The sequence below is a fragment of the Cryptomeria japonica genome, chromosome 11 (genome assembly GCF_030272615.1).
Source record: "Cryptomeria japonica chromosome 11, Sugi_1.0, whole genome shotgun sequence".
Taxonomy (NCBI): domain Eukaryota; kingdom Viridiplantae; phylum Streptophyta; class Pinopsida; order Cupressales; family Cupressaceae; genus Cryptomeria; species Cryptomeria japonica.
The window spans coordinates 12136121-12146469 of NC_081415.1; the positions used below are offsets into that span (position 1 = coordinate 12136121).

Here is a 10349-nt window from a genome sequence, read left to right on the forward strand (position 1 = left end):
AAGCTCAAGCTTGGTGTCAAGTTTCTCTTCTTTAGTCCTTGTCTGCCTTTTTCCTAAATCCGAAATGGGAATGTTAGTTAAAACATAAGTTTTACTTGCGGTACTCCTCTTCCCATTTTTGCTTCTTGAATTGGTTGCTCGTGTCGGATGGGATCTTCAACTCCTAAGCCAACTTTCTGTCCTACGAATTACATTGAAGGTGCGTGACTGAACACTATCCCCCATATTTTTGCTCCAATTCACTTCTGGAAGAGGTTCATCATGTACCCACCTCATAAACTCATAATCAAGTATGTTCTCATCATCAGTGGTGACATCTGAGGTATCCATTGACAATCTCATGTCATGAATTTGTTTTAAAGTTAATCTGGACCAACTCCTTTTCCTTACTTCAAATTCATCCTGGCAACCTTCCCAAGAATCCTCTAACTGAGGAACATGCTGATCAGGCACCATCTTCTTCACATACTGAGAAATGAAACCCTTAATATCAAAATTATCCCTTTTCACAAAGGTCTTCAAATGAAAGCTTTAAATTCTAGCTCAAGATTCAGTGCATCCAAGACAAACCTATAGCTATAATGGTCTAAATCAATGGGAAAAATTCCACTTGTGTCGGAGTCCTCACCATAATCCTTTGCAACATAGGCAAGCTTCCTAAAAATTTTGATCAAAATGCAGGAGTCTGAGACATACCTGGGTAGCCTAAAGGGTTCACCTTTAAATCCTCCAACCCTTAGGTAACTGAAGTGACTGAATTGTATAAAGAAATTGTCGTAGATTTTAACAAGTTCAACAGCTTCTGCAGACATTCTTCTATGCAAGTTACCTTGTAATTCAAAGGTCAGCCTTCCATCGAAAATATCATTCCAATAGAGATAATCATCAACATGCCCTTTCAAAGTCAGATTAGGAAGACAATCCGAACCATTCTCTCACACAGCAAAGCATATATAACAGATAGGAAGACATATAAAAATTAGGCATCCCAAGATAATTAATCAAACCTTCATGTAACCTTTCTGCGATGACGGTTCCCCAGTCAATGAACCGAATTCTATCCAAAGTGACCTGGATGAAGAAATACATCCAGTCCTCCCAGTAAAAAGAGTGAGAATTACCCTTTACCCTGCTCAACAATATTACCGAGTCTTGGATTGTAGGAATTAAATGTTCTCAGGTTAGAGGTCTTGGCAGTCTTGAGCCTCCTTTTTGGAATCTTAGGAGCCAATTCCATGCAATAGCAGTTCTATAATACTACTTTTTCTCAAAGAAAATCCCATAGGATTTACCAATGGTCCAATATTCATAGGGTTCACGATGTGGAATACCCATGGCCGTCATTACTGTCTATCTATCAATGGACAACAAGACATCACCATCATTTTTCCTTATGCACCTATTACCCTTGTCATAATGATTCATACATTCCAAGACTAACTCAAGGCAAGGGGTAGTTGTGGGAAAGGCGACTGCTTCTAATAATCTGCTCTGTGCTACATCTCTCATCATAGGGTCCGTGGCTGAATTCCTTACTCTTTCTAGAAAAACATCTAAATCCAGTTGGACTAACACTGTATCACCTAATTCTGGTAAAGAGATTACAAGGGAAGATGAGCTCATCAATTTGGGCAAAATAGGCCTCATGTTTAGTCTGTGATTTTCCCCAATTAACCCTAGGCAAAGAAGGAAAGTGGAAATGGAAGCAAGTAGCTAATAGAACACCCAGATCTTTAAAACAAACTACAATAATTTAGAAATTTGTTAAACATACCTTCCTCTATCCTCTGTAAACCTCTATCGCAATCTATTTCTCCTACTCCAAAAAGTCCTTCTCTAAACCTTCTCAAGAAAATAATAATCCCGAAGTGACAACTACTCAGTTTTAAAGCCGAGAAAATCTTACCTATCATTACCAAAAGCTACCTCCATAACTCCTTGTTCGTGTGACCTTATTTTGAAATGATTGCGCTGAGGCATACTTTAAATGCTAAGTCACTTCACTTCTGACACAACGGATCCTCACACATACTTGCTATAAATGGCAGATTTCAAATCATTGAAGAAAGAATATTCCTTCCCTCATCAGCCATTTATCATGTCCTTAAAATCCGAGCCATCATCTCGTGGCAAGTCACATGCCCTCCAAGAAACCTATACATCCAACTCTGAACTTTGCAAAACAATCATGACGCAACACTAACATGACAAATCTGGAACCTTGAACCTTGAACCAAAAAGGTTCAGGTTCAAAGTTCAAAGAATGCAAAATGCCGATAGGGACTAGAAAAACTTAAAACCGCGTGAGAGGAAAAAACATTCAAAACAATGCCCGTTGAACTTTGAACCTTGAACCAAAAAGGTTCAAGTTCAAGGTTCAAGTTCAATGCAGTGAAACTTAACAATGACCAAGTTACATGAGGAAAATTTAAGCAAAGGACTTGACCGAGGAATTAGATAAGCATTACTTCAAACAAGGACACATATGGAATGAAAATTTTATATGGGTCCAACATCCTCAAACTAGAAATGTTGTGTTACATAGAGCCCCCTAGGGCATGGTTATCATTTTTTTGAGATTCGTTAAAGGTTACTTGGAATAGCATAGATTGCTAGTGTGATCATTGTTGTTGTTTACACCTTTGCAAGTGTTGGTTATTATTGTTGTTTGTGTTTTGTGTCACTACAACAACCATTTTGTAGTAGAGTTTTTGGATTGCCTTGTGAAAAAATGGTTTTGTTTGTTAATCTTCTCTATCATGGATCACCTAGCATAACACAACTTGCTAGCCAATGAAATCCATGATGTAGCATGAATCACCCAACACTACACAACTTGTTAGCTAGTAGTATTCATGTTTCTTCTCTTTTCTCTTATCATATGACTAATAGTAAGCATCTCCTTAGTAAACCTAGAAGTCGTATCTCTTCTCCTATGACAGAGTGTTCAAGTAGAATTGTTGGGACTAGGAGGTGCGGATCGACCAGATCCTCCACCTGTCGGATGTAGACAAAATTAATCCTTTTTGGATTAGAATGGTACACAAAATCTACTATCAAAAGGTTGTCGAAAATTCTTGGGACTAGGAGGTGTGAATTGGCCTAGTCTTTTGCTTTTCATGCAATCAAAATTTGAGTTTGATTGTTATCATTTACTTTGCCAAATTCTTCACACGTAACTCTTGAATCAATTTCCTACACACAAAATGATGAAAATAGGTTTGTTGATGGGGGCTTTCCTAGGTCAAACCTCGGGTTGTGAATTAACCTTGAAGTATAATGTTTTCCTTTTTAGGGAAATGATAGATCTAATCTAAAAATGCTTGAAATTGAACATGATACTTTGATGAATCTTTCTTGAATCCTCACACAAGGTTTTAGGATGTCATGCAAAATGTTGATCATGGATGTTGTGATTTAACTTGAATTCTCCTTCAATGCTCGATGAATGCTTGATTGCTTGTTCACTTGGAATTGAATTGATTTTATAATTAAGAGATCACTTGAATTGTAGGTAGACCCCTTCAAATGACAATGTAGGATTCCTTTTATACCTAATCATACATAAAGTGTTTGAATTTTTGGAGCTGACTAACATGAAGCTATTTTTTTTTCGCATAGATGAGGCAAGAAATGAGGGGTCCTATTTTGGGTCCCAATTACAAGTACCAGGGCACCTAAGGCATCCTAGTCTTGTTAATGAGGACTTAAAATTGAACAAAGGTTGAGGAAGGAGTTGAAAATGCAGATTTCAAGATGATGTGAGTAGAATCAAAGTGGGCACGAAGCAAAACATGCCTAGGGGATATTTAGGATGGGACATGCTAAAGTAGGGACACAAGAATGATGCACATTGGTTACAATTTATGACACCGCAACTGGTTATCGACCTCTTGATCTCAATAGTTTGGTTAATGCCATAAGTTAGAATGATTTTTTGATGGTGGTTGCAGGACTATACATGAACACCCCTTTGAAAAAAAAGATAACAATAGAGAAATCTATCATCGGGCACTTGATCACTTATAACATGCATATCAATGATCTCACTAGTTTTAGACAAGAAAAAAAGAATAAAACATCTGGACATATGTTTTAGACAAGGTATGTGGCTCCTTATCTCGAGATGATAGAGCTAAGATTTTTGGAGATCTCAACACAAGGTTGACAACAAAAGAGAGCATTAACTACCAAATATTCTAATGATTATCAAAGATTGATCAAACTAATAGAATATGTAATAGCAGAAGTTGCAAAAGAATTGACAAAGATTGTGTCTTCTCCTATGGAGAAGTTATTGCCTCTAAGGTATTTCAGGCATCAATGTCTCAAGATTAGATGGACCTTAAGTGATTGTCTCCCTTGCATATGATTTGTTTGGGTGATATACTTAAGAGTTTTATTAAGTCTCAAATATAGGGCTCATAACTTATTAATGATGCAGTAAAAGTCCTTCATGAAGGACTTATAGAAGTATTTTGGATGAGTCTTTCTCTAGTGCAGAGAAAATACAATTGATGCTTAATGGATTTAAGGAACGTGCTTTCAAATTGGAAGCCAAAGTTTTGAAGGATGAAGAGAAGAAGGTGGAAGAGAAAAGACTAGAAGTTTTGGTGATTATATGTGCAACAACACATATCCAACTACAAGAAAGCATAATTTTTTTTAGAAAAGTGTAAAGGATGTAGTGGTGGCATACATGTTTTAAAAGTAATGGGCTAAATATACTAAGGATATTAAGGGTCACATAGATATTATAGCATCACAAATTGTACAACTATCCAATACTATTGACATGAAGAATGATGCAAAAGGAAACAAAAGGCTTGAAATAGAAAACTTGTACATGCAACTAAATCCATTGACTAATCAGAAGAACAAAATTAAGAAACAGTTCGATCATCTCAAAGATGTTGTAGACATGCAGCTCACCAGCATGGTGAGAATGTTTGAAGACTCTTAGAAGATTGATTTGGTGGTGAAGGTTTCAAATAACTATAGGGAGGCAGAGGATATTCTTTTGAATATTTAAAGTCAATACAATATTTTGGCCTCTACGTAAGAAGATTGGAAGACCTCTTGGTATCAACTCAAGTTCGTTCGCAAGGGCATCATGCCCCCTGCCATGCAAGCTACTTAGTTTTTGTGGGTAAAATTTTTTTTATTTTTGTACAAACATATGTAGATGAGTAGAAGATTTTTGGAGCACAATTTTGGTTCTTAGTTTTGTTCATACACTAAGGGGGAGATGATGAAGATAGGGGAACAAATTTTGTAGAAATTGATGGAGTTTGTACAATGATGTAGAGATGTCCTAATCTTTGATGTCAAAGGGGGAGAGATATATTGGTATTTTGGTGGTTTCATGAGTGTTTCCATCAATGACAAAGGGGGAGGTGTTTTAAATATGATTTTGTGTTGTCATTGTTTTTTTGTACTCATCAAGATAATATAAGTCGATGACCTCTCTTCATGCCAATCAATGCGAGTTATCCCATTAGTCTCATCCGACATCGAGATAGCTTAAAATGTGTTCAGACGATGGGCATAGAGGTTGAATACCTAGTGGATTGTAATGGGGTATAGTGAATTCAATATTTTGAAATTATTGAGTTTTTATTTATCCCTTGCTATTTATGATTTTTTCTGTTATGGTTGTGGTGTTTGTAGGGAGACATTTACAAATTTATATCTATTTTCACTATTTTATGGTTTATGGGTTTGTAATGGTAATTCAATGTTCTTTCATATTATTGTATAGATACTTTAATAGCCTATTATGGTGATTTGTTCTATTATGGATAATGATGTGGATCAGACGGCTTTGTCGTTGGTGCATGAAAGCATTGCATGAGTTCTACTTTTAAAAATTGCATAAAACATTTTTAATTTATTTGATCCAGTGTTATTTGCAAAAAAAGATTATCATTGATGTTTCCTTTCTCCAAGAATTATCTAAGATCTTTTCGTCAGATAATATGTAACATCCAATGATTAAATCTTTTCTTTACAAATACTTATTTTACTTAATTATCATCTGAGCGTGAATTATACTTTATATCTGTGCAGAAGCAGAAGATACAAGCTGAAGACTCATGTGCAAGTAAATTTTGTAAAAGAAAACAAGAAAGCATTATCTTGAATGACATGGAAACAAGCTCATCAGCCACCTAGAAGAGAGGAATTCGAGAAAAGTAGAGGGAAGTGTTAAAGGGTGATAAATACATAGAGAGTATGCAATACAAACAAACAATGTCTGGAATGTGTAATGTGATGTCTCTAATTTATGTCCGGAGGGACTAACTAGTTTTGGAGTTCTTGGGAAACCTATTGGGCCACGTTTGGAGGAAATCAATGCGTTCATGGGTAAAAGCACAAAAACCGTGTCACGTTCCAGGCTAACTTATCAGCACAAGTGAATTTAAATAATTCTAACTAGAAATTAATTTTTTTCAAACATATGGTCTATATAGATTCATTATAGCTAATTTATATATGGACCACAACTTTTCCAATTGGAAGTGTCTACTAGATGTATATTTTATACTACTTTTGGTCTAATTACAAAAAAAAAAAAAAACTCGATGTTTCAACAACTCCTACTTTTATAAATAATTTTATTTTTTGAAATATAAAAATACCCTTTTATAGATCTATAAGTGAATTTTCTAAAACATATATCTTTTAATATTTTACCTAGTTTTTTATATTTTATATCTATTTTTTATTGAAATTAGGTCATCAACACTAAAATATAAGGTTGATTATCTTGTAAGGAAAAATACTAAAATTTATTAATAAAATTGAAAAAAATATGACGTAGTAGAGAAAACAATATAAAATATAAAATAGACATAAGAATATAAATTTTATTAGTTTACATCATTTCAAAATTCAAAACATATATTTCACTTTCTATTGATTTAATTTAAAAAGTTGAATCAACATTAACTATTTCCTTTATAAAAGTGTGACACAACTTTGTACTTTTACCCTTATGCAAGGGCCACGTTTTTACTATTATGAGAATAATGCTTTTGCACCAAAGGATATTTGGAAGACAATATCCGAAAATTTCTATAGTGTGGAACCAGAGTTGGTGGACTCGAAGTACTTTTTCAGCTTCCAGAAGACCAAGAGGTTATGTATAAAATCTCCCAATAGAAGGATGATTTCAAGCATTACCTCTCCCCCCATGACTATTCAGGAAGCACTTCCTTAGACAAAGGACTACTGGCCTCCATGGGATCAAAGAAAAAAATTGAATTCAATAGACTCTAGATGATGTGGTGTGTCCTTCATGAAGAATTCTATACTATAATTGAAAATTCATGAGGGAAACTGCAAGATAGTGAACATAAATACATTTTTGAAAAGTGCAAAGAATGGAACTTGGTTTGGGTGGGGCAGGTCAGGTGGCTCCTCTAGAGGTTGACGAGATAGAAACTATATTAGGATTTGAAAATGATCACACTCGTGGAACTTCATGTGCGACTGATCGATTGCATTGTTTGGGTAATGCATTCCAAATAGATACAGTTGCACACCATATTTATCTGTGTTGAAAGCATTTTATCTTGATGGCATTAAAGTTCTTGCCATTAAAGTTCTTGAGATAATTCTGGGTAATTTCATATTTTTGTTACTAAGATTTAACTGTTAATTTTTTAAAAATCATTTAAGGATTGGTTTATTTAACTACCAGATTCAGAGTTGCTTTAACTACTTTAGAAAGTTCTGTGGCTATACAAAGAAGAGAAAGTTTTTTCTTTTTCCGGATTTCGATGGATTCATGTGTACATTATTTTGAGACGCTATGGCGGAATTTCTCTTTCCAGATTTTCATCTACATTTTTTGTAAGTTGATGCAGAAAGGAAAGTTTCTTCTCAGGCAATCATCCGGATCTTTGCCCTGTGCGAAGAGATGAAGGTAAAATATCAAACAACTTCTATTGTGACTATGTGCTCCACACGATTGTGACTCTGTACTCCACACAAAATCCTGGTTAGAAATTGCTATTTTACTTATTTATAATTTCAGTTTTTAAACATAAACAAAATCGTAATTTAATTTGTAGATTGATTTGGGTGTGGGGTGCGTGTGGGGTGCGCCAGGCTTCTGCTGTAGTGCAATACAGAAGCGACGCTCTAAGACTCTGGCAGCAAGCTACCTTCTGAGACTTCCCCCCGAAGAAATTAATTTAATATCGTGTGGTTCATTGAACCACGTATCAGATATTAAACTGATAAGAACAGATACTACACTTGATCTTAGCCGAAAGGCCGAGAAAGGTAAGCTTTGAGTCGTTTCTTCCCTCGTTATTTATACTGACGTTTGCTTCGCTGGATCTCTCCCCTGCTACATGTGGGATAATTATATCTCGAAAGAGTACTCTTTGATTAGCCAATAGGCTATATTGTGTGGGCTTTTCCCATCGAAATTCAGTAATTCTCATGTCTGAAATTTTTTCCGAGCGCCTCAACATTTTGTGCAAGCAGTGACCTCACGCGAAAATCTTGTCTCAAGCTCAACATAAGTAGCGAATAGATTAAAGAAGCAGCGGTAGGGAGATTGGTTTGGGTTTGCCTCATTTAAAAAAAATTCTGCTCTAGTAGGGGTCACAATTCTTTCCTGCAAATTTTTCCCTTTCTTTGTGAATGGTATCATTGAAAGAACGACACAGTTTGTGCAGAATCATGAGGTAGGTCGCTTGCCATGGATTAGTGAATTTTATTTTTGGGAATCTGTACCCGACCGATAATTTTTTTGTTGTCTTATTTCATTCTAAAACATTTATGTTAGTTATTGTCAAGTGAAGGCATTGCCGGGAAAAACAACTTTCACGCAGTTGAAACATTCCTCACCCCGTGCCTGAAAACGATCTGCTACTCGCAACCAATATTTTCGTTCAGAAGGCTGCCAATTTTTTTGTCTCGAGCTCAAGAATAGAGTAGCCCTAAAACCCCGATATTTTCAGATCGATTTTTCGTCTACTGTGAATAGATTGAAGCATCAGCTGTAGGGAGAGTTTTAAAAAGAATTCTGCTGAGGTAGGATTTCGTAAAATTTTCCTCCAAACTCTACCCATTTTTTCTCGTGGTATTTGACAGCACGACACAAATTATGCAGAATCTGAAAGGCTTAATTACCCTCTGAACCGCTGTCTAAAGAGTATGGAGAGGGCTTTCAATTTTGCAGACACTACAGATCCTTGGTTTCCGGCACCAGAGGTTGGGTTCGGCCAAACTCAAACGGACCAGGCACCATACATTAATGGTGTTTCTTGTTTAAAGTTTTCAAAATTTTCAATATTCCATCTGCAAAAGGAGAAAATTGGGAGATGAAAATGAAACGATTTGTAAATATGGTGGAAAAGAAAATGTGGAAGCAAGCACGAAATGGATGAATGCAAATTGTTTTATGAAATGTCTCACAGCTTGCAAGGTGAAATTAAGCAAAAATTTGGAGTGGAAATCTTCTGGCAAATGGAAAATTGCGTGCAGGAAGTCTATTCTATTATGCGAATGAAATTTGTCCTAGAGCAATCATATGATGCTTTGATTCTATTTAGGTTAGAAGATGATAATTTTTTCAGATGACATACCCTTAGCTCTTCTTTTCTTAATAGTTTCAAGAAGGCTTGGGTGAATGGCCTGATCCGAATGATTCTTCTTCCACCAACATTTGTGAGATTGGTGTTTTTAGCACCCCATTATTTTCAAAATAAGGGAAGAGGGTTTTTGTGAGATTGGTTTTAGAAATTTTATTAATGCAGATTGCTATAAGGGCCTAAAATGGAGAAGGAAATACCACATATTCTTGGTTCGGTCAAACTCAAACGGACTCTAAATGGGATTGCATTGCCTCTTGAAGTCAAATTTGAGTTTAACATTCAACATCTTTAATTCACCGGACAAAGGAGCCTTTGACCTATCTAAATATGCATTCATGAATATCTTCACAAAATATAGATGCATTTCTTCTTTAGATTATCTTTTTCCGAACATTGTGAGGAAAGAGTATGGTGGTGTTAAGCTAATTTATTCTTTGTTTTTTGTCCTATTATAAGCAAATATGTTGGTCTCTATTGTTAGATTTTTAATTCAAGGAAGAAATGGCTTGTTATTTAAAAACTCAGTTTAACTAATGTTCAAGAGAATTCAATATTTCCGTGTGAGTCCTTTCTAGATTCTGGTCAATAATCTTTTAGTAGGATTTGGACTTGGGGCAGTTTTTTTATACCTTAATTTCGCATGCATTTTGCAAGAGGTGTCAATTACACATCCTTAAAGTGGTTTTCAATGTGGCAACATACTTATGGATACTTGCTTTGAGTTTGATGTGGTTG

At 35.5% G+C, this 10349-nt stretch overlaps 1 non-coding gene across 1 annotated transcript; it reads right to left on the reverse strand.

Annotated features, from left to right (window-relative positions):
• Positions 1–8101: 8101 nt before the first annotated feature.
• Positions 8102–8296, reverse strand: LOC131049554 (U2 spliceosomal RNA). Its single transcript, XR_009106758.2, has one exon. It is a non-coding gene; the product is annotated as a U2 spliceosomal RNA (small nuclear RNA).
• Positions 8297–10349: the final 2053 nt, after the last annotated feature.